Here is a 25,503-nt window from a genome sequence, read left to right as displayed (position 1 = left end):
AAAAAATAACCAGAAGAAAAGGAGAGGAGAGGAAAATCAAAGAGGAATATTATACCAATTATTTTAGTAAGAAAATATTTATGTCCACAGCACAAACCACACCCTCTCTGGGCAGATATTACTGGTCTTAAAGCTGGGTTAGTGGATCCCAAAATATACCTTGCAAAAAGCATAGCTATCCTTCCAAATTAGGTCATATAATTAAAGGTTTTTTGAAGTGGGTTGTCCTATATCACAACTTGAAACATGTTCCTTTCATCTCCCTGCTTTAGCAAATGTAGCCATATTGAGAGCTACAAAAGCTCTCAGCAATTCACATTTAAACCAGACTCTGGTGTCACTAGGAAATTGATGCCAGTAAACAGCCTTGTGTACTAAAATATCCAATCTCAATCATCTATAATGAGATCTCTCTCCTCTCTAAGCACATACCCCCCCTCCCACACACACACACACCAGTATCCCTACCCTGGGTCCAAAAGGAAGTGCTAGCACAGACTGAAATAACCACTTCATCTCAGAGGCCATTGAAAGACAATCAATCACATCAGAAGAAGCTGGGGCAGAAATGTACTATATGACACAGTTTCTTTTGTGTGAACGCCGGGATCTTACTGTGTTACTGTGTTACTTCAGATTTAGTTGACAGTAATTCAATGTAGCATTCAGACACCCATCTGTCTGTCTGAATTCAATTAGGCCCTTTTCTTTTCTTTTCTTTTCTTCTCTTCTCTTTTCTTTTTTCTTGGAGTCAGGGGTAATATGAAAGCCTTTTTGGTGTCCTTTCAGCCCCATGATTCTCAATTTCTTTGTGATATATTTACATAAAATTACATATCTTTACATATAATTAATGTTAAAACTTGATGAAATTTTAAGCCCTCAAAGTGGCATGCATTTAAATTTGTTGATTTCATTCTATACAACATTATGGCTACTTTGAGCCAGGAGTGTGTGTGTGTGTGTGTGTGTGTGTGTGTGTGTGTGTGTGTGTACACTGCATCATGTACAGCAGCATCACTAGAAGCCAGCAGCACACATCCCATGATCAAGAATGTCTTTAGACAATGCTAAATGTCTTAGGAAGGGTAAAACTGACCCGTGTTGAGAGCCACAGAACTCTCTCTATTTTTATTTGTTTATTTTAATTTTTTAAAATTTGCTTTTCCCCTTTTGTTGCCCTTGTTGTTTTATTGTTGTAGTTATTATTATTGTTGTTGTTACTGATGCCGTTGCTGCTGGCTAGTATAGACAGAAATGGAGAGAGGAGGGGAAGGCAGAGAGGGAGAGAGAAAGACACCTGCAAACTTGCTGAACCGCAAGTGAAGCGACCCCCCCCTGCAGGTAGGGACTGAGAGGCTCGAACCGGGATCCTTATGTCGGTCCCTGTGCTTTACCACCTGCTCTTAACTTGCTGCGCACCGCCCGACCCCTTCTTTAGGTATTTATATAGTTCCCACTGGCAGTGGCCAGGACAAAAAAAATACCTAGTTTCTTTTTTTTCTTTCTTTTTTTTTTTTTTGCCTTCATGGATATTGCTGAGGCTCAGTGCCTACACCAGGAATCCACTGCTCCTGGAGACCATTTTTGCTGCCATTGTTATTTATTTATTTATTTTTGCTTCCAGGGTTATTGCTGGGCTCAGTGCCTACACCAAGAATCCACTGCTCCTGGAGGCCATTTCCCCCTTTTGTTGCCCTTGTTGTTGTAGCCTTGTTGTGACTATTGCTGTTGTTGATGTCGTTCATTGTTGGATAGAGCAGACAGAAATGGAGAGAGGAGGGGAAGACAGAGGGGGAGAGAAAGACAGACACCTGCAGACCTGCTTCATTGCCTGTGAAGCGACTCCGCTGCAGGTGGGGAGTCGGGGGCTCGAACCGGTATCCTTATGCAGGTCCTTGAGCTTTGTGCTTAACCTGCTGAGCTACCGCCCAACCCTGTTATTATTTTTATTGTTGCCATTGCTATTGTTGTTGCTGGACAGGACAGAGAGAAATGGAGAGAGGAGGGGAAGATGGAGAGGGGGAGAGAAAGATAGACACCTGCAGACCTGCTTCACACCCATGAAACAACCCTCCTGCAGGTGGGGAACTGGGGGCTCAAACCCGGATCCTTATGCAGGCCCTTGCACTTGCAGTCATGTGCACTTAACCCGCTGCACTACTGCCTGCCCCACCCCCCAGTTTATTTGCAAGGCACTAATGAGAATAAGTTTAATAATGAAGAATCAGGATCTGTGAAAACACTACTGGCCATAAAGATTTTATAAACAGTAGCTTCTCCATTTCAGTAAAGACATTTTAGAAAGGGCTAGGTGGTGCTGCACAGGGTTGAGCACACATGTTACCATGTGCAAGGACCCAGGTTTGAGCCTCTGATCCCCAGCTGCAAGGAGGATACTCCATGACCGGTGAAGCAGATCTGCCAGTGTCTATCTTTCTCTCTTTCGGTCTCCCTCTTCCTTCTCACTTTCTTTGTCCTATCAAATAAAAAAAAAAGGCCACTGGAAGCAATGGATTTGTAGTGCTCCAGTGATAACCCTGGTAGCAATTAAAGGGGAAAAAAAGGCCTTTGAAGAGGATGGGTTTGTTTGACCTGTTAGATTGCTGCACTCTTAGTTTTAGGTATGCTGTTCTTAGAGAACTGCTTTTAGGAAGTCCTTACTCATGCATGGCAACTACTAGTAAGGGTTTCTGTGTGGCTGCTGAATTTCAGGCTCTTGGTGTCTCAGGTCACTGTCATGCTGGATTCTTAATTCCTCTTAATTGCCTGTTCCTAAAAGAGCTTTTCATATCTAAACTCCCTGCTTTTCATATTTAAACACATTGACACCCCCCCAAAAAAAAAGCATCGCTTTGCTTTAAAGACTCATTTTGCTCATCCGGTGTGCAAGTTTATGTTCTGTTTATATTTCATGGGCGGCTTAGAACATAAGATAAACTGTCAGGGGCATTCTTTATCCTGTCTGCATCCAAGATCTTTTCTGTATCTATCTTTCTTATTAAATCTTAGAAAATGGGTGGCGTACCTGGTTAAGCTCACACATGACAGTGCGCAAGAACACCTGGTTAAGCTCACACATTACAGTGTGCAAGGACCCAGGTTCAAGTCCCTGGTCCTCACCCGCAGGGGGATAGCTTCACAAGTGGTGGAGCAGAACTGCAGGTGTCTCTCTGTCTCTCCTTCTCTATCTCCCCCCTCAATTTCTCTGTCTCTAATAAATAAATAAATAAATAAATAAATATTTAAAACAAAATTTTAAAAATCTTAGAAAACACCCTTATTGCCAGGGGATGGGGTGTGTGGGGGGGACTGAAGGGGTAAAGGGGGAAAGGTGCTGGATCCTGGTACTTGATGGTGGAAATGGACCTGAGGTGGGGGCAATAGTGCTTTGAAGACATCAGTCACGGGAAGGTGAGAAAATGTGCCCACATGTCAACAACTGTGCTGTGAACCCACAAGCCCCCAGTGAGACAATTTTAAGAAATACCCTACTGCTAATATCTGCAGTAACCAGCAAAGTGCCAGTCAGAAAACACTAAGTGAATGCTACACCATTCCATTTGGTCTCAGGCCAGTGCAGATTAAAGACATTTCACAGATCAAGGCACAGTTTTATGCCAAGAGGTATTAGAAATAAATGTAGTGACACTTACCAAAATTTCCCCAAATACCACAAACTTTATATACAACACATGTCTTCTAATACGGCTACTGGACTCGTCCTGGAAAAAAAAATAATGACAACAAAATCCATTATTAAACAGAAGGAGTTTAAAGATGGATTTATTGGTTTATTTTATAAGACAGAAAGACACACCAAAGCACCATTCTAACATCTGGGACCCTGGGGGTCAAACCCACAGAGCTCACACATACAAGTTCTTCACTTTAACAGCTGAGCCACGCACCTGGCTGCAAATACACATAATTATATATATATATATATATATATTTTTTTGTCTCTCCTCTATGGAAATGACAACAGTTTTCCTGTTTTGGTGGCCTGACAATTTACCAAGCTCTTACTGCCAGACTTCAATTTGCTTTTCACAGGAGGATGAAACCAATTTACAAATTAACTCAGCACTAACTAGTAACAACAGAACAAATAAAAATAAAAGCCCAGAAACTGTGCTTCTAAAAACTTTATTTGTGCCATGTGCGCTTAACCCGCTGTGCTACTGCCCAGCCCCCCTAAAAACTTTGTTTGAACCAAATAATTGACAACAGGAGAACAATTGTAAGAATCTCTAAAACTGAACTCAGAATATTTTTCCCCTCATGTCAGTTATTTCTATTAATAAAACATTCTCATCTCCTTGGATGGCTGGAAGACCTCATCTTTTTATTTCTAGACATTATTTTATTGTCTGAAAAAGCAGGGATTGCTGTACTGACCTCACAGGGTTGTTGTGAGGATTGAATCATATAAATTTAACGACAAAGGCTTGGAACAGCATCACGCATACAGAAGTCCCCAGAGATGTGAGCAGCTATTCTTCTCTCAGTCTCCAGATCTGAACATGACTTCCTCCTTTCCAGTTACGGCATGGCCCAAGTCTACCTTTCCAGCCACAGGGTATGCTGGAACTCACTTCCATTTTCTCTGCATTACTACACTGGCAACACTGTGTCCCTGGCCTCCAGCTTTTCCCCTTCCGATTCTATTCTCTTTGGATCTGCAAAGTATCCTTAAACACGACCTATATAGCTCCAGTTGAAGCATCTTCCACTACAATTTTTATTTTCCCAAACTTTGTTTTAAAACTTTTTTTGTGAAGCACGGGCCTGGTGAGCTGTCTCTCTGACTTCACCTATAAATTTACTTGTGAGACTCTTGTTGGCTTGCGTGTCAGCATGCTTCAGTCTTGGGGGCTTTCTTGTGTGCTCTTCTTTTTAAAATGTTGTCATATTAATTGTGGAAATGCTTTTCAACAACATAGTTGTCTTAAGAGTACAATATCATATCTCCTGAGAGTTTGTGCTGGCAGGATTCTACCAAAGTGTCATGTCCCTCCAAGAGACAATGCCTCCTCTGCTCTGTTTAAGCTCCTCCCCTAGTCCTCAGCTCTCATCTTCCCATCAGAAGCTGAGGTTCCCAGACACCTGTCCTGCCTGAGTCTGCAAACATGTCACTACCTCTCTGTCACAGGCCCCACAAAGACCTTTCTAAGGTGAGGAAGCACTTTAAAAAAATATTTTTTAATCTTTTATTAGTGATTTACAAGATTATAAGATAAAAGGGTTATAATTCCATATAGATCCCACTACCACAGTACCCTGTCCCAACCCTGTCGGGAGCCATAATGACACTGCACATCACGCCCCTAAGATGGCGCCGGCCACGTGGTGGCTAAACCAGTAAAGTGGTAAACAACTTTGCGGAAGTTGATGATCCAACTTCACAGACTGCGTCCTGTACACGTGAACTGTTTTATGATTGGTAGAAGGCTGCATGATCTATGAATGGTGTATGCTTGCTTAATGCCCATTGGCTGACTACGTAACAGAAAGGTACTTAAGGTGACCATAAGAAGGAAATAAAGGGAATTGAGGAAGAAGACTCTGGTGTCCGTGTCGTTGTTGTGGGCCGACAGCAACACAACCCCTCCGTTGGAAACCATTCTTTAGTTCCCTATTCTTTATTCCTCTGGGAGTATGGACCAAAGATCTTTATGGGGTGCAGAAGGAGGACAGTCTAGCTTCTGTAATTGAAACAGTTTACATTTTTGTGCTACGATAGTCTAGAAACATATTCCTCAAGATAATATTTTTACTAATTTTCTAAAATAGTTTATATTTATTAATGAGAAATATAGAAGAAAGAGAAAGAACCAGACATCACTCTAGTACATGTGCTGCTGGGGACTGAACTCAGGACCTCCTGCTTGAGAGTCCAATGCTTTATCCACTGCACCATCTCCTGGACCACATTTACTAAAAGTTTTAAAAGTATTTTATTTATTTATTAATGAGAGGGGTATAGGAGGAGAGAGAACCAGACATAACTCTGGTACCTGTGCTACCAGGGAGTGAACCCAGGACCTCAGGCTTGAGAGTCCAATACCTTATCCACTGTGCCACTTCCCGGACCACAAGATAAGATTTTTTTTTTTTTTTTACATATTTGGGATTAGTTAAAGCCCCCAATCTCCACCTGTAGGAAGTGAAGTTTCATGAGTGGTGAAGCAGTGCTGCAGGTCTCTCTCTTTTTTTCTCTCTCTCTCTCTCTATCCTTCCTTCTCAATTTCTCTTTGTCTCTATCAAAAATAAGCCAAAAAAAAAAGAGAGAGAGAGAGAAAGAAAGAAAGGCTACCAGAAGTGGTAGAGTTGTCATGGAGGCACCAAACCCCAGTGATAACCCTGGGGGCAAAAACAAAAAAAAACTTTAGAATTAATACATGAAATGCACAGAACCCAAAAGGAGCATACTGATACATAGTTATCAGCATATATAACAAAACTTTCCTGCACCACTTTCAGTATTTAAGTTAGTTCTAGCAAAATTCTAGTAACTACTATAATTCTGAAGTACTACGGGGCACAAATGATATTTCGGGAGACCTGTAACTGTAGTGTACTGTGAAAATACCCATAATTTCTACTGGTGATAAACACCTTATGTCACTTTCATAACAGAAAGAAATGACAGATTTCAGTTAAGATTTAGTGAAAATAAAGAGGTAAAATTTCCCCACTTTTAGGCCTAGGGTAACACTCGTAATATTCTTGAGTCCCTCTACCTTCATTTTTATAATTTATTATTATCATATTAGCCTTCTTGGCTTTCCTTTTTTTTTTTAAAGTATATTTTATTTGAGAGATACTTTAAAGCTTTTTACCATAGCCTACTTTTAAAGCTATCATTTACACTGTTAAAGAAAGGGTTTATCATTTCCCCACTGTAAAATTCCTTCCGTGGTCAATTTTTTTTTTCCTTGCTTCATTGCAGACACAGTACAAAGGCAATCAGCACTGTCTGAATCAATCAGTGAATAATTGTGTAATGTTAACAGTATCTCTTTACTCCCTGGCAGGTTGTGAGGTCCTAAATATGTAGACAAAACAGGACACCTATAAACATTTTATCTTTAGATTATAAATTATTGAAGTTACACAACAAAACATTCCTTTATTCTATCTTCTTCTTTTTTGTTACCAGAGCACAGTTCAGCTCTGGTTTATTGTGGTTTAAAGGACTGAACCTTGGACTTTGGAGCCCCAGGCATGACCGTCTCTTTTGTATAACCATGATGCTATCTACCCCCACCCTTCTCCTTTTAAATGACAAAGGTTAATCTATGCTTTTGGCTGACAGAGCTCTGGGAATGCACTGATGGTTTAGTCATTCTGCCTACAACACAGAGTCTACAGGCACAATTCCTGCCTTCATGAAGCTTCAATTCTGGCAGTATTCCCCCAGCTGATCCTGAAGAACTGGAGAAAAAAAGGGGGAGTATTAAAAAGAAAAAACTGGCTTCCAGGAGCAGCAGATTCATCTTGCAGGCACCTAGCCCTAGTAATAACCCTGGTGGAGGAAAAAAAAAAAAAAAGAAAGAAAAAAGAAAATACAAAAGTGAGAGGGAGGGAGGGAGGGAGGGAGGAAGAAAAGGGGGGATGGAAAGAGAAAGAGGGAGGGGAGAGGGAGAGGAGAGGAGGTATTGTGACCAAATGATTTGGCAAAAAGTCACCAATGGCAGCATTTTTATGCCCAGTGACTCTTAGGACAAGTGAAGGCACTCTCTCTCCTTGGTAAAGAAGACTGACAAGATATCCACTCAGAAACCAAAAACTGGGACTGGCACACTTTTTACATTTAAAAAAAAATTTTTTTTTAATTATCTTTATTTACTGGATGGACAGCCAGAAATTGAATGGGAGGGTCGGTGATAGAGAGGGAGAGAGAGAGAGAGAGAGATACCTGCAGCCCTGCTTCAGCACTAGTAAAGCTTTTCCCCTGCAGGTGAGGGGGGGCTGGGCTTGAACCTGGGCTTCGCACTTTGTAACATGTGAGCTCAACCAAGTGCATCACCACTCCACCGGGCCCCACACTTTTTACAGTTGAGGACATTTAAGTATATGTCATCTGAATTTATTCCTCTGGAGTCACACTAGCTACAGGTATTACATAAAAATAGGTGAATGATCGTGGGCACAGTAGGACTGGCTAACCCATGTTTAAAGAATTATGACACACACACGTCCTCACAAATAAGATGCTTATTAGTGGCGCTCAGGCAATGACACAGCACTGCAGGTGCTTCTCGTTTCTGATACAGAGCATACAGACCACTGTGCTGTTCCTGGTCCAAAAGTTAATGTTCTCACCAATGTTAACTAAACACTAATTCTCACTGGGGATGAATATTTCAAATACAGTTCTTATCTGCATGGGATGCATTGGATCGACCTTCTCGTGGTGCATCCCGTGAGTACCCATTCATTGGGGAAACTGAGGATCCTTCCTAGCCGACTGAATCCACATGGATCCCAGTCACTTTCAAAGCCAGCAACAAGCAGCTCCTGACAGCTTTCAACCTGACGCTGTTGACTGGCTATGGAAGAAGGGCAAACGTTAGAAGAAGAAGAATCTGCATGGGGAACCTTGCCATTTTCCTACATCTCTTTAGCCACAGTGCATCAGAATCAAATGATAGCACTCCCTAATTGGAAAGTAAGGAATTAAATGGTCTAAGAATTTGCAGTCCTATAAGCAGCTCTGAGATATTTTTTTTGTTTGTTTTTTTTTGGCCTCCAGGGTTATTGCTGGGGCTTGGTGCCTGAACTACTAATCCACTGCTCCTGGAGGCTATTTTTCCCCCTTTTGTTGCCCTTATTGTTTATTGTTGTTGTTATTGTTGTCATTGTTGTTGGATAGGACAAAGAGAAATGGAGAGAGGAGGGGAAGACTGAGAGAGGGAGAGAAAGATAAGACACCTGCAGACTTGCCTCACTGCCTGTAAAGTGATTTCCCTGCAGGTGGGGAGTCTAGGGCTCAAACTGAGCTCCTTATGCTGGTCCTTGCATTTGGCACCATGTGGCGGTTAACCCACTGCGCCATCTCCCAGCCCCCAAAATGTTAGTTTTGATATCTCATCACAAACCAATGAGTCAGAATCTGTTACAAAATTTAAAAAAAAAAAAAAGTTTCTCCAAGTGATGTGTACACACACTAAAAATCGGGACGCACTGATCTTTTCCAGTAACTGCCTCCTGAATTCATGTGACCTGATCAGGTCAACAAGATCTGAAGAATTTGTGTTGGGAGCTTCTCTTCATTCTTCATTTCCTCTTCTAGAAAGAAAGAAAGAAAGAAAGAAAGAAAGAAAGAAAGAAAGAAAGAAAGAAAGAAAGAAAGAGAAGAGGGAGGGAGGGATGAAGGAAGGAAGGAAGGAAGGAAGGAAGGAAGGAAGGAAGGAAGGAAAGAAGGAAGGAAGGAAGGGAGGGAGGGAGGGAGGAAGGAGTCAAAATATAAGGAAGTTATTACATTGGGTCAATTCAAAGTATGAAGAACCATGGGACTTTCAGTAAGTTTCTTATTGTTCGAGTCTTTCTGAGTTGGATTCTTAATGATCTGTACTAGAAAACACCCTCATTCCTTAAGTCCCTAAGAAAGCATCATAAAGGGAACTGAATGCCCAGACACAGGGCTTAGTCACACACTGCAGAATCTAGAGAAATTAGTCCATCAAGAAAACAACAATTCAGAGACACATTTTTGTTTAAGGAACTGATTCAATAGTATTTCCGGTTCTGACAACCATAGTCACGTTTGTCTCCCAAAGCTTTCTAAAGCAGCTAATCAAATGATCAAGCAGAGGAAATGCTGAACATTTTCTAAATTATTTTAACCATAGTGGTTAACAGTTGCCTTCACCAGAAGTCACACAAATGTTATTTCCTGCAAAGACAATGGAGACTAATTGCTTGGCCTCGGATGCTAAGGAGGAAGGCAACCTGTTAACAATTAATTATTGAAGGGTAAATAAGAAAATGCTAGGACTCTTAGAAGCTGCTTCTGGATCAACTCCAATAACTTGGGTAAAGAGGAAAAGGGTGTGGAAAAGGCCAGGTGGTGGTACACCCAGTGGGGCTTACACATTAACATCTGAGATTAAAATCCCAGGTCCAGGAGTTGGGCAGTAGCGCAGTGGGATAAGTGCATGTGGCACAAAGTGCAAGGGCCCAGTTTAAGGATCCCAGTTTGAGCCCCCAGCTCCCCACCTGCAGGGGAGTCGATTCACAAGTGATGAAGCAGGTCTGCAGGTGTCCATCTGTTACTCTCCCTCTCTCTGTCTTCCCCTCCTCTCTCCATTTCTCTCTGTCCTATCCAACAAGGATGACGACAACAATAATAACTACAACAATAAAACAACAAGGGCAACAAAAGGGAATAAAGAAATAAATATTAAAAAATAAAATAAAATCCCAGTTCCCCACCTACAGGAGGGCAGCTTCAGGAGTGGTAACGCAAAACTGCATCTCTCTCTCTCTCTCTCTCTCTCTCTCTCTCTCTTTCCTCCAGGGTTGTTGCTGGGGGCTCAGTGCCTGCACTACTCCTGGAGGCCTTTTTTTTTTTTTCCATTTTATTGAATAGGACAGAGAGAAACTGGGAGGGGAGGAGAAGACAGAGGGAGAGAAAGACAGATACCTGAAGACCTGCTTCACCGCTTGTAAAATGATCCCCCTGTAGTTGGGGAGCTGGGGGCTTGAACTGGGATCTTTGTGCCACTGCCTGGCCCCCCCCATCTCCCTCTCCTGTCTAAATATCTCTCTGTCCTATCAAAAGAAAAAAGAGGAGGAGGAGGTGAAAGGGAGGTGAATGAGGAGAAGGAAGAGAAAGAGAAAAAGCAGGTAGAGGGAAAAACACACCAGCTAGGATTACAGAAGCTAGACCTGTACCTTCTACATCCCATAAAGAATTTGGGTCCATATTCCCAGATGGAAAAAGAATAGGGAAGCTTCCAATGGAAGGGATGGAACACAGAACTCTGGTGTTGAGAACTGTTATCTTACAATCTTGTTAATCATTATTAAATCACTAATAAAAAATTAATAAAAAATGCACACCAGCTGGCCTGAGAAGACTTTTGAGGGCCTGGCAGTTTAGATAACCACCCAGGCCATTTTTACACATCACAATTTATAGATCTGATTGAGGAAAACAAACCGAGTCCTATGTGGCTTTGATGCAACTGTGCCACTGATATAGAAGTTGTGCAGTGCAGTCATGGAGAACTGGATGTCTAAACAGACATTCTCTCTGGTGTTGTAGTTTCTTAGCCATCACAGAGAATTGTGGCGAAGAGGCTGAAGAATGTGTTTTCTAATGTGGAGTGGACTTTAGTGGGTTCCCCACTGAAAGATCATCAGATTCTGTCATCTCAGGTCCTTATTCCTAAGCAAGCCTTTTGGTTTCCCCCCCTCACCCACCCTGCTCTGGTATCTCATATATTTCATATATTTCTCATGTATTTCCAGCTTTCACCCTGAAGTTTTGAGCCTCCTGCTAGGGACCTCAGGGTTTGGGGACAGTGATTCCAACAAACTCAAACTCTGCAGCATTAAGCTGAAGTTAAGTCACCCGTCATTGCTGTCAGCCTGTCTCGTCTTCCATTTCTCCTTTTGCCCCTCACATTTAGTCTTACCAAAGCCTCTTTTGTTCTCAACATTTATCCCTCCTCTGAACCCACATTTTCCCTGCTTCTACCCTCTCATCCACCTTTATCATCACCTGCAAGAAGAGGATAAAACCTCAAGTCCAACTTTAGTATAAATTGATAATACGTTGAGAAAACAAGGGCCGGATAAAGCCTAACGGCAAGGGAAGGGGATGGGAATCAGAAAAAAATAGAGTTCCCTAAGAAGTGGAGTCTACCTCAGGGCTGTCTGTGGCCCTCCCTCTGCGTGGGAAGATATCCCTGGCCCATCTGCTGCTCCTGCCTGCAGGGTCTCTTAGCCCTTCTGGCTTCAATCCAACAAGCTGGGGGAGACTCTAGCACAGTTGTGGTTACAGTTTGATTGTTTTCTGGGGCTCGGAGGGTGGGGTGGGGTGGGGGGAGTAAGTAGCTGAAGAAAAGAGCAGGAAGAGAGAAACAAAAAACAGAGAGGAGCACGTAAGACATTCAGACTGAAGAAGGGAATTCCTGACCACAGAACAACAAGGCAGTAGTGTCAGACGACAAAAGACAGAAGGGCCTGCTGCCTCTTTCTCATCAGCTACTGCCAGTGAGAGGAGCCAAGGAGAGGCTCACTGTGCAGCAGGGCACCGCCAAAGCAGCAAATGAGCTTATGATCACCAGGCGCCCAGGGGGGAGAGCTTGGAAATCAGACTGGGCTCACTGATAGAAATGGCTGGGCTGAGTCATGCGAAGAGGAGACTGGAAGAGGTAGGTGGGGCCTTAAGGCTTTCCCCAAATTTCCACCAACTTCAAGAAGCAGAACAGTGGTTGGGGAGGTAGTTCAGTGGGTATCTATGTGGCCCAGGGTTCAATCCTCAACCCTGTACATGCCAGAGGAATGTTTTTACTCTCTCTCTCTCTCCCTCATAAAATAAAAATATATCTTTTGAAAAAAGAATAGTAGTAGTGATTTCTCCTCCTAATAATAGCAATAATGATAACAGTAATACTACTATTATGTTTAAATCTTCACACTCAATTTATTTATGTAAGAAATTATGTAAATGCCAGTGGAGTAATCTGCTATCAAAAGGGAAGAAATTCTGCTTCTGATGGGGCCAGGGGGTGGCTCACCTGGTTAAGCACACACATTACAATGCACCAAGGCCCCAGGTTCAAGCCCCTAACCCCCACCTGCAGGGGGAAAGTTTCATGAGTGGTGAAGCAGGGCTGCAGGTGTCTCTCTCTTTCCCTCGCTATCTCCTCCTCTCTTAATTTCTGTCTCTATCCAATAATAAATAAATATATACAAAAAACATAATAAAAAAAGAAATTCTGCTTCTGGAAGACTTATTACAATGAAGCATACAATTAAGTAATCTTGTCTTTCTTTCTTTTCTGGTGGTGATTTTCTGTTAGACAATCACATTGCTTATTTATCCAAAAGTAAAAAAAAAAAAAAAAAAAAAAAAAAAAAAAAAAAAAACAAGAGAAATTCTGTTTTTGTGGCTTGATTTCTGACTTGCCCTTGTCAGTAAAGCTACTTCTAGGGAGAACCTGAGTGGAGACACTGCTGACTACGATGCAGATGTTGGTCACATCCTTCAGCTCACTCCCAACCGGATCACCACTCTCAAATCTTTCCAGATAGAACTTTGCAGTGGCTCCTGGGAAGAAGGCCCATGAAACACCAACAGTATCACAATGCTGCCAAGATCAAGGCTAAAAATGAAATGATATGTGTCAGCTACGATATTAGAATCCCAGGGCTGAGTGGAATTGTAGAGAACATCTTATTCGAGGCTGGGCAAATTGCATAATGGTTATGCAGAAGGCTTACCTTTATGCTTGGGGCTCAAAGGTCCCAGGTTCCATCCCCCCACCCCCCTCCACTGTATCTTTATTTCTGACTCATTAAAAAAAGAGCATCTTGCCAGGTGTTTTTTTTTTCCCTTTTGTTGTCCTTGTTGTCTTTTATTGTTGTAGTTATTATTGTTGTTATTTATGTCATTGTTAGATAGGACAGAGAGAAATGGAGAGAGGAGGGGAAGACAGAGAGGGGGAGAGAAAGACAGACACCTGCAGACCTGCTTCACCGCCTGTGAAGCAACTCCCCTGCAGGTGGGAAGCCGGGGGCTCAAACCAGGATCCTTGCGCTTTGCGCCACGTGCGCTTAACCCTCTGCGCTACCGCCCGACTTCCTTAAAATTTTTATTATCTTTATTTATTGGGTAGAGACTGTCAGAAATTGAGAGGATAGGGGAGACAGAGAGGGAGAGAGAAAGAGAGACACCTGCAGCCCTGCTTCACCACTTGCAAAGCTTTCCTTCTGCATGCGGGGACCAGGGGCTGGAACCCGGGTCCTTGTGCACCGTAACATGTGCGCTCAACCAGGTGCACCACCACCCAGTCGGTGTTTTTCTTTTAAGCAACTTCCCCCCCCCCCCCCAGTACTAGAACCTTGTGTACGTACATATACACGACCACATACACAGCTGCCCCAAGGCTGATGCTGAGGTCCATGGTGATAGGTCAAAGTGGAAGGAAGAACTCTGGTTCGAGGGAGAAAGGACTCAAATCATCATGACTCTGGTCATTCTCCTGGCCCACTTCTGGGGAACCTTCATGCTCTGAGAACACTGAAAGTCCCATACTGGGTCCCCTCATGCCACCCATTCTCTGAATCTTGCCCTCATCATGTCTTCGCACCTCCACGCAGGATCTCAGTGTAGCAATGCTGGTGCCCAACATCTGTGCCTTCTTGCTACCAAGAAACTCAGACCTTTCATAATAACTGCATTACTTAAGCTGCAACTAACTCATCTACCCAACTCTTCTTTGGCATTGTGAGATACCAATTTAAATCTCAACCCTGCTAAGATTAGAAAGCTTGGGGGAAATTTCCTAATAACATGATGTTGTCGACCCAGGGAAAGCTTTTCTTCTCATGCTTTGCTGTCTTGTCTTATTAAAATAAATTTTCATTTTACTCCTGTGTGGAATATAGAGATAGAAAATAGAGAATCTTGAAACAAAGCAAAACAAAGCTTAAAATCTGACCACCAAGCTGAGGCAACAAGGGATGTGGGAGGGTGGGGTCTAATAGGGTGGAGGGGGTTCCTTACATTGTGATGAAGGGATGGCGGCACTTTGGTGGTGGTGTGGCGTAAAAATACATTATTCTGAGGGGGCTGGGCGGTGGTGCACTGGGTTAAGCGTACACAGTATGAAGCACAAGGATCACAGTTCGAGCCCCCGGCTCCCCACCTGCCTGGGTGTCTTTAGGTGTCTGTCTCTCTCTCTCTCTCTATCTCTCCCTTCCCTCTCAATTTCTCTCTGTTCTATCCAATAAAATGGTAAGAATGGCTACAGGAGCAGTGGATTTGTAGTGCCGGCAATGAGCCCCAGCAATAAGCCTGGGGGCAAAAAATATATATATTTTGAAGAGGTGTGTGAAACTGTACCCTAAATATATGTGCTTTGTAAACCAGTGTTCAATAAAAACAGTCCCTTATCTTAACAAGAAGTGAATTAGAGAAATCCAGTAAGATGGCAAAAAAACCTGAAAAATTTTATCAAAAGAACATCAAACACCTAGGAACAAGTACAGTACAATATGCATAAGACCTTTACAATCAAAATATGTTTATTTATATTTATTTATATGTATACTTATACAATATGTATAAGACTGTTACACCGAAAACTACAAAATCATTGACAGAATGAAGACCTAAGTAATAAAGTTTACACCATATGTATTAACTAGAAATCTCAACATTTAAAAAAATATTTACTTATTCCCTTTTGTTGCCCTTGTTGTTTTATTGTTGTAGTTATTATTGTTGTTGTTTGTCGTATGCTTTACATTGGTTTGTTCTAGCCCTCCCCCGCCAAGAGAATTGGATCAGTCCTGTTAATTTCGCGGGCCTGCTTGGCCCCGCCCCAAGGAACCCCGAGAGAGGGTTCCTGAGTCCGAGAGTTCCTGAGTTCCTGAGTTCGAGAGTTTCAGAGTTACAGAGTAAGAGAGAGTTCCACAGTGGAAGAGTTTCAGAGGGTTCCCCAGTATGAGAGTTCCAGAGTGCCAGAGTTGGAGAGTTCCAGAGTTCCAGAGTAAGGGAGAGGGTTCCTGAGTTCGAGAGTAAAAGAAAGAGTGCTTGCGCCGCCGCAAAGAGACAGCGGAGTTCTGTTTGGTGATTAGTTTGTCTTAGTTTATGAATCGTTGTTGCTGAATAAAGAAATACAGCTTCCCTGCCCAGCCGTTGTCTCCGCGTCTCTGTTACCCGCCGTGAAGCTAGCCAGCCCGGCAGGAGCCGTCCGAATTTTAACAACAGCTGTTGATGATGCCGTTGTTGGATAGGACAGAGAGAAATGGAGAGAGGAGGGGAAGACAGAGAGGGGGAGAGAAAGACACCTGCAGACCTGCTTCACCGCCTATGAAGCGACTCCCCTGCAGGTGGGGTACTGGGGGCTCAAACTGGGATCCTTATGCTGGTCCTTGCGTTTTGCACCACCTGCACTTAACTTGCTGCACTACCACCCAGCTCCCCAAACGTCAACATTTTTAAGCCATTAAGATCTTCCGCATTGCATTTTCAATGTAGGAGGTTCCCTTCTGTCCCCATGAAAACTAGCAAGCAGACTCTAGTATTTATGTGCACATGCAAAAGAGAGTCTTGAAGAGCAGGAATAAGGCTGTCAAACCTACTCAATCAGATAAAAAGATTTACGAAGCATGCATGGTAACTAAGACTATGATGCTCGTGGCTGGCAAAACAGGTCACTTGAATATTCACCTGCTCTGCCCTGCATGTGACCCAGGTCCAAGGTGGCCTCCACTGCATTGGAGGATGCTTCTGCACCGTGGCATCTCTTTCTCTTTCTGAAAGTCAGACCAGAACAGAGAAGCCTGAGTAACCAACACACACACACACACACACACACACACACACACACACACATACACACACACACGAGAGAGAGAGAGAGAGAGAGAGAGAGAGAGAGGTTTTTGCAAGAATAAATTGACTAGTTGAACAAAAGATATCCGCCCCCCCCCCCCCAAATTCTTTTTACACAAATAGTTGCCTAACTGATGACAAAGATGGCAGTGAAGTTCAAGAAATGGTTCTGTGCTTACTAGGTGGGAATGGGTTGAACGGTGTCTGCCATTGTGTAGAAGCTTTAAGCCTTGGTATGACCTTATTTTGGGAGGATTTATAACGATCTTATTTTGGGGAACATGGTGCTAGTGTGACTAGTTAGGCTGAGTTTATACTGAGTTAAGGTGGGCTGGAAATGAAGGGGGCATTATCTTCATTAGAAGAAAATGTAGACACTGATCAGCATGAGGAAAAGAAGGACACACCAATGGAGGCTGAAATTTAACCATTGCAGCTGCAAGCCAGGGAATACCAAGGGTTACCAGTAACTACCAGAAGCCAGCAAGAACTAAGGTAAGAGTCTTCCCTGGAAACTCCAAGAGAGCATGGACTTGCCTGAACCCTTGAACTTCAATCTCAGACTTCAGAGCCTTGAAGGGTAACTTCTTGTCATTTCTTTCAAGTCACTCTGTGGATCTTTGGTATAACTACCCTAGGAAATAAGTACCTTGGGTATCCATTTGGAAAAACAAAAACAAGCAAACAAACAAAAAACTCCTGATCTCTACCTTATGTCATGTTAAGATCAATTCCAGATGGTTGGTAGAAACAAATGCTAACATGTTCCAAATTCTATCTTCAATATAGCAAGGATTATTTTTTCTTTTCTTCCCCCCTTGGAGAAATTGACAAGCATATTCTAAAATTTATATGAAAATACAAAAGGTCAGAGCCGAGATAATCTTGAAGAACATGAATAAGTTTTCTTAAGGTAAAATAAAAACTTTGAGAGGAAGCTCTTCATGAAACCTTATGAGAGGAAAAAATAAAATAAAGTAATAGAATATCAGGAAGTATTAATCATGAAAGATAATTCTTAACCATATTAGAATTAAGAATGTGTCTACTGCATGACACCAACAGAATCAAAAGGCAAACAATGCAATAGCACAGTGACGAAGATACACACACACACACACACACACACACACACACAAGCACACACACGCACACGCACACACGCACACGCACACGCACACACACACCCACTATGCACAACGACAAGGCAGAAAACTAATACTGAAATGAGCAAGTACCTGAGAAAAAATTCACAAAGAAGGAAATTCAAATGGCCAGTGTACATTTTGAAAAGATGCTCTATGTTAGTCATTAGAGATAATCACAGTGTATTATTACCTATACTAAAAACGTAATATATTACCAATATATACCGACTGGCTTAAAGGTAACACAGACAAAAAGCATAACATGTTAATAAAGACTTGAAGCACCTGAACTTTTATTTACTGCTGGTCAGAATACAAGGTGATAAAAACACTTTGGAAAAATGGCAGTATCCAAGAGGAAAACAGAGAGCAGGCCATGGAGCTCACTGCTGTCCCTCACATATCATCAGTAAGCTAAGCCTGCCTTCGGCCACTTCATTTCTTTCAATATTAACTTCCCAGGAGACTCCTGGGAACCATCAAGTTCTATTATTTTTGTTTCAGGCTTTTCAATGCTAATTTTATAATCAACCTTAGCATCTCACAATGATTTTTTAAAAATTATTATTATTTTATTTATTTATATTTATTTTAATGCCTTCTTTCTTATTTTATTTTATATTATATTTTTTTTATTGGATAGAGACAGAGAGAAATTGAGAGAGAAGGGGGAGATAGAGAGGAAGAGAGACAGAGAGACACCTGCAGACCTGCTTCACCGCCTGTGAAGTGACTCTTCTGCAGGTGGGGAGCCGGGGGCTTGAACCAGGATCCTAATCCCTTGCGCTTTGTGCCACGTGCGCTTAATCCGCTGCGCTACCGCCCGACTCCCTCTCACAATGATTTTGTGGATTGTTTTTATTAAGGAATTTATTTATTTATTAGGAAGATAGGGGAGAAAGAACCAGACATCACTCTGGCACATGTGCTGCCAGGAATTGAACTCAGGACCTCATGCTTGAGAGGTCTAAAGCTTTATCCACTGCACCACCTCCTGGACCAGTTTTATGGATCATTTAAGGTTCCTACATTCATGGTTAGAATTCTCTCTGGTAAGAAAATAACACCTGGCTTTTTTTAGGTGTATTTTTTAAATATTTCATTTATTTTATTACTTTGTATGGAGTTGACGGGGAAGGAGTAAACAGAGAGGGAGAGATAACTGCAGTACTGCTTTACTGCTTGTTAATTCCCTCCCCCCATCCCTGCAAGTGGGGACTGGGGGCTTGAACTAGGTTCTCTGCCCACTGTAATGTATGCACCTCTACCACCCAGCCCATATATACATATTCATTGTTATGTTTTTTTTTCCCTCCAGGATTATCGCTGGGGCTCAGTGCCTGCATTATGAATCCACTGTTCCTGTGGCCACTTTAATTTTTTTGGATTGGACAGAGGGAAATTGAGAGGGATGGGGAAGATACAGAGGGGGAGAAAAAGATAGACACCTGCAGACCTGCTTCACCACTTGTAAAGCGGCCTCTTGCAGGTGGGGAGACGGGGGCTTGAACTGGGATCCTTGTGCAGGTCCTTGTGCTTCGTACTATGTGTGTTTAACCTGATGTACCACAGCTGGCTACATATATATATTTGAATTAGGATTTCCCCTCTGAGATTTTTCTGTGTTCTCAGAACTCTCTCACCCCCCAGCCTAGGTCTTCCTCCACCATCATGCACCAGGCCTATTCTAAAATATGACCTATGAGGACATATTCTAAAATAAAAGAGAAAAAATATTTTTAAAAAGTTCAAAGCAGGGCCAGGTGGTAGTGCACATGTTACAGTGCACAGGGACCCAGGTTTGAGCCTTCAGTTCCCACCTGCCGAGGGGAAGCTTCATGAGTGGTGAAGCAGGGCTGCAGGTGTCTCTCTGTCTCCCTCCCTCTCTATCATCCTCTTCCCTTTCAATTTCCAGATGTCTCTATCCAATTAATAAATAAAGATAATATAAATTTTTTTTTAAGTTCAAAGCAGAGACAAAGGATGCATAGAGGTATTTTATTTGTTTCTTGCTTTTTGTTTGTTTGCTTTTTGCTTTATCAGAGCACTGCTCAGCTCTGGTTTATGGTGGTATGGGGGATTGAACTTGTGACTTTGGAGCCTCAGACATGAGAGTTCCTTTGCATAACCATTATGCTATCTAGCCCCATTCTCATAGAGTATCTCCATGGGCTTTAACCAAAGTGACATGTGAAGCAAACTCTGGATATATGTAATTTATTTAGATTTACTATACATATATTCACCTGAAAAAGGTTTCATAATATACTCAGTGCTGAATAGGGCAGTCATTGCAATGAGATGATGAATTGTAATGAATTCTTTGGCTTTGACAAGACATTCATTCAACAAAAATTTGAGTGTCTGTCATGCTCCAAGCATCCTAATAGGAACTGGAAGGTCAGATTGGGTCTTGAGCACAAATGACCCATCTGACCTAAATTACACCTAATTACTCAAACTCTGGCAGAACTGCATAGTAATTCAGAAGGCGCCACCCTTAATCCCCCCAACTCATCTGGACAGACTCTTAACCCTCCCTGGTGCTAAGCTCCTGAGCAAGGCTGGCTTCACTTCTCCATCTCAGACTGTCTCATTTGTAAAACAAGGATAATTCTGACCCAGTTTGCAGCACCATGGTGAAGAATAAGTGAAAAGCATTCTGGGCTTGTTTTTGTCTACACTATACTGTGCCAGATGGAATCTACATGTTAATAACCAGCACTGCTTCCATTGTTTGTAAATGGTGCATTTATTCTTTAGGAAAAAATCAGAAGAGATGGGAGTGAAATTTAATGACTAAAAGGGCATTCTGTACTTTTCTTCCTAACAATATCTCAATTTGCAATTACAGAAATGAATACCTGCCTCCCAAACTCAGACAAAAGCAGAGGGAACTCAAAGTCCTTACAAGGTTTAGTAACATTCCAAGGGCAAAACTAAGATACTGTTAGTCTGTACGGAACGAGCTTAGCTATAACCAGCACTTAAAAAAAAAATCTAATAAAATTTACTTATATTTTTCTCTCTCTCCCTTTGAAGAATGAATTTTTTTAAAACAAACAAACAAAAGACAAGTGTTATAAAATTTAACATTTCTAAGAAAGACTAAAAGGTGCCTGAGGGCATCAACTAGCATGCTGAAAGTGAATTAAAATATGAAAATCTCAAACTGAATTCATTTTCCAAACACTAGGAAAATCAGTATAGATGAATGCTCTGTTATAGAGAAGAGAGGAGAAAGAGGCGTTAGAGAAAGCAGGGGCGGGGTGGGTGGAGACATACGCCTACATAAAAATGGAGCATATTTGGAGAAGTCTCTTACTAACCAATAGAGTACTGTATAAATTCACTGTGAGAGAAAATGCAGCTTGAACCCTTCATACTCTCATTCTATATGCAAGATTGAGGTATTTTTCCAGTTGTTACGACAAACATCTTCCACATTCTATACAGTTCTTGTAAGGACTGGAAAATGGACTTGGATTCCAACAGCTTCACAAGTATCTGGACTAAAATCTACCTCCCCCTCAACTCTTCACTGCAGTGAAGTAGACTGACAATAACCATACAGACAGAGCAAGGCACAAATAGCTCCAGTGAAACAAACATCTCTCTTTTCAAACATGGGTCATGTAAACGAGTCAGTGATAAATCACATATACAGCAGTGGTCCCAGCAGTTGATACTATGTAGCTTCAGTGTACCAGATGGAGTAGTATGGTATGTCTAGATTTCTGAACTTTTGCTTTATGGCATTTGGACAATGACGATGTATGTCCTTCATTAAGCAACACATTACAGGACTTTTCTCTATCTCTGGGTGACTGTGGATGTGGTCTCCTTCCCAGGTCCCTGCTTCTCTGACATTACTGCTGTGCTCCAAACACCCCACCCAGACAGTGTAAAGGGTGGGGAGGGGAGGCACTACAGAGGTGAAGAAATCTCTTAACACTGACACCAGCCTCCTTATGGACATCGCATGCAATATCTATCTGGGAGGGGCAAGACTGTACAAAAGGCAGGCAGTGTTTGTTCCGAAGGGTATGAATATGTGCTGATATATTCAGTAATTGTTCTACTTTTTTTTTTAAAGGGAACTGTAAAAATTATATTTCAAATGCTTGTCAATGCCTTGTGGGTATGAGTCACTTTGTAAAGCAGGATCAAAATGGATGCTCTGTTGGGGTTGCTGCTAGTTCTTTGATTCTAAACAACTTTATTAATGTTAATGGGAGTTACGCACACATCAATGAGAGAATAAATTCCTTGGGTTTAGTGGCGCTTCAATTAATGTTTTGTAATAAGCAATGTAAAATGCTTTCTGATTTTCTTCCAAGTAATGACACACTGCACCAGAAGGGCTGAAAAATCAGGTGTGGGTCTCTTTGCAGTGGAGAAAGACCAGAGGGAGAAGAAAAATAAGACTCTCCAGCGGTTTGGAGGGCTGAGGCTCTGCAGATGAATTCCTGTGTTTAGCATGGGGGTGTGGAGCAGGACAGACAGACACAACTTGCCCAAGGAATAATGAATGTGGTGAAGGGAAGAAAAAGAAAACTCAGACAGTGAGCCTGGCACAGAAGGAATTTACTACAATCTAAAATGAGAATCACTGACTGTAATTGAGCTTCTTAAATTGGTCACTGTGTTATTCCCCCTGCCTCCTCCCTTTTTAAAGCACAAGTTAATGCTATTCATGGATTTCTAAAAATACCACCAAAATGGAAATGAGGGAATTAAGTTCCAAAGATGATGTAGCAGAAGTCCTAATAAATAGGTTATTTTGCAGCAACACAGAGCTCTGCCTAGAAGTTCTGGGAACCCAGCTTCAGACTGAACTTTCTCTTGCTACAAATTCTTCTTCACCTGGGAACACTGGAGCACTGATGATTCTGAGGATGGAGTGGGAGACCGTGGGGGCTGCAATTAAGATGGGTATAAATGACAAACGCTCAAATAGCATGATTTGGAGAGAAAAGATCAGAAGTCTAGTCAGTGTTTGCTAGTCCATCCTTAACGTTTTATCCTAATGCTTCTTCCACAGTGAAACAATCTTTGCCAGTAAATAATAGGACCCCAAAACAGAAAGGATTAGAGTCAGAGTAGCCAACAGAGAGGTCTCTGCTCTGAGTGACTGGGAGTTCAGTCTCATACCTAAGAGATCTGGAAGCGTCCTGTGCTGCACGGCTAATGCTACAGTGCATTACACTGGTGGACAGGCTCTAACCCCAGGCAGCAAGAAGGCAGCACCTGATCTGGGGAGTAACCTGGCTGTTTGCTTAGAGGTCCCCTTGCACCCAGCACTGACAGCACGCTCTGATTGTAAGAGGCACTGCTTTTAGACATTCTGGTATAAACCATTTCTATCACAAGACAGGACTTAGACTCCATATACTATGCTCATTTCACTTAAGAATGGTTGATTTTGCTAAGGAATTTTTTCTTATCCAAGCTTCTCTTAAAAAAAGAAACAAGAACAGGGAGTGGAGCAGTAGCGCAGTGGATTAAGCACACAGGGCACAAAGAGCAAGGACCAGAGTAAGGATCCCGGTTCAAGCCCCTAGCTCCCCACCTGCAGGGGATCAATTCACAAGTGGTGAAGCAGGTCTGCAGGTGTCTTTCTCTCCCCCTCTGTCTTCCCCTCCTCTCTCAATTTCCCTCTGTCCTACCAACAATGACAGCAATAACAATAATAATAACAATAACGATAAACAACAAGGGCAACAAAAGGGAAAAAATAGCTTCCAGGAGCAGTAGATTTATAGTGCAGGCACTGAGCCCTAGTGATAACCCTGGAGACAAATAAATAAATAAATGTAAACAAAAACAAACTTTGGGGGGGAGCAAACTTTACTGCTTTTATGGCTTGACTATGGGAATGAAGTTGTATCTGAAGGATACATTTTTTTCTTTATTATTTATTTTTCTTATATTTGATAGGACAGAGAGACATTGATATGGGAAAAGGTGATAAATGGGTGGGGGGGGAGAGAAAGAGAGAGAGAGAGGGAGAGAGAGAGACCTGCAACATTGCTTCACCAATCATGAACTTTCCCCCCTGCAGGTGGGGATCAGGGGTTTGAACCCAGGTCCTTGAGCATGGCAGCATGTGTGCTCAACCAACTGTGCCACAGCCTGGCCTCTGGATTTTTTTTTTTTTAATTAAGAGATAGCATAAGTAAATTTCTGAGGGGTTTTCTTATTAAGTTAGCCTGAATTGAGGACCACAAAGTTCAAAGTGGATCAGATTCCAGCTTTGCTCATCACACACCCTCAGCATTTTTTTTTTAATATTCTGTGATCTGCACAGAGTTAAGTACAAAAATGCCTGATACCTCACATAAGACCTGAATAACAGGTATTTTTACCTGTGACCCGAACAAGTTAATGTTTAATATCATTACTGCTAGAGTAAAACAAATTGTTTACAAAGGACAACTTCATTCTGCAGCAGCAAATAGTGCAAACACAGATTACCTAAAGAAGTCATTTGTAAAAGGAAAAATGGCATTTCAGCTTCCCAAAGAAGCCCTGTTATCTTAATATGGGTTGTATTTTGCTTTCCAAGAAAATGTCACAACTATCTATCATGTAAGGAATGTACCAAACCGAATGGGAAAATAAGTGTCTTTTCCATAAGTGACCTTTTCCTCTGCAAACAGTTTACTGTATTTGGGGGCCAGGCAGTGGTACACCAGGTGCATGGCTCATATGCAATGCACAAGGACCAGGGCTCAAGCCCCCAGTCCCTAGCTGCAGGGGGAAGGCTTCACAAACGGTGAAGTAGGTCAGCAGGTATCTCTCTTCCTCTCTGTCTTCCCCTTTCCCTCTCAATATCTGGCATATCTTTATCAAATAAATAAAGATTAAAAAATTTTAAAGAAACAGTTTACTATTTTTTGAGAGGATAAGATAGTGTGGACATAGTCACTGGTTCAATGATTCATCATCATCATTTTATTTTTTTATCAGTTCTAGCTTATGGTAGTAAAGAGGATTAAACCTGGGACCTCTGAAACCTCAAGTATAAAGCATCTTTCTATAACCATTATGCTGTTCCCTCAGCCCTCACTGACATATTCTTATCCTCAAATTCGTAGCATAAATCAAGAGCTACAGTAAGCTGAATAAACTTGAAAAGCACATTTCCTTCCTCATGCCAGGAAGAAGCATCAAGACCCTGAAAATATAGGATGGAATGCCATGCTTAAGGATTCAGTAAAACAAACAAAAAACCAGTAGCCAGCCTTTGGAAACACCCATACCTCTTAACATAAACCTTTCAGTCCCTGGAGGGTGGTGGCGGTGGTGGGAGGGGGGTGTTGTTGCTTTTGCATAGAAGAGACAGCGTTGTAACACAGCATGGATTTAGGGACATAATTAGCATATGGCTGGGGCTATCCAATGCAATTAGCAGATGACTGTCCTCAGCTTCAAAAGCATAGTAGAACTCACGCAAACCCACATTTGTGGGTGCATCATAACACTGGTTGGAAGTAGCTCTCTGTCCCTGTGCTCCCATCTTCCCGCTCCCTGCTTTCCTGGGTGCTTGCGGTGCCAGACATGGCCGCTCCTCTCGTGATCTGTGCATGTGTAGCTGAAATCTGGTAACTAACTTAATGGATTCATGGGCATGGCTTAGTCTTACCCCTGCTGATAATTGCTTATCTTGCTGTACCTAAAACATAGTGTTCTGTACTGCTATATCACCATGTAATAAACCTTTGATTGTCTTAAAATGGGGACCTAGCAGCCAAGTCCCCCATGAAG

At 42.1% G+C, this 25,503-nt stretch overlaps 1 protein-coding gene and 1 long non-coding RNA gene across 6 annotated transcripts in view; one reads left to right on the top strand and one right to left on the bottom strand.

Moving 5' to 3' along the window:
- FYN (FYN proto-oncogene, Src family tyrosine kinase) overlaps positions 1-25,503 on the bottom strand; it is a 265,390-nt gene that overhangs the window by 159,322 nt on the left and 80,565 nt on the right. For 3 of the 4 annotated variants that reach the window (XM_060190608.1, XM_007528135.3, XM_060190610.1), the window contains exon 3: positions 3,657-3,725. The exons of the other annotated variant lie outside the window; for it this stretch is intronic. The gene's annotated coding sequence lies outside the window, so the exon portion shown is untranslated. The remainder of the gene's footprint in view (positions 1-3,656; positions 3,726-25,503) is intronic. 4 annotated transcript variants of the gene reach the window in all.
- The window catches only part of LOC132538160 (uncharacterized), a 75,013-nt gene that overhangs the window by 31,868 nt on the left and 17,642 nt on the right, over positions 1-25,503 (top strand). The window lies entirely within an intron of this gene.

Source organism: Erinaceus europaeus, chromosome 4 (genome assembly GCF_950295315.1).
Source record: "Erinaceus europaeus chromosome 4, mEriEur2.1, whole genome shotgun sequence".
In the NCBI taxonomy this organism is placed as follows: Eukaryota; Metazoa; Chordata; class Mammalia; order Eulipotyphla; family Erinaceidae; genus Erinaceus; species Erinaceus europaeus.
This window is presented reverse-complemented; position numbering and strand designations above follow the sequence as displayed.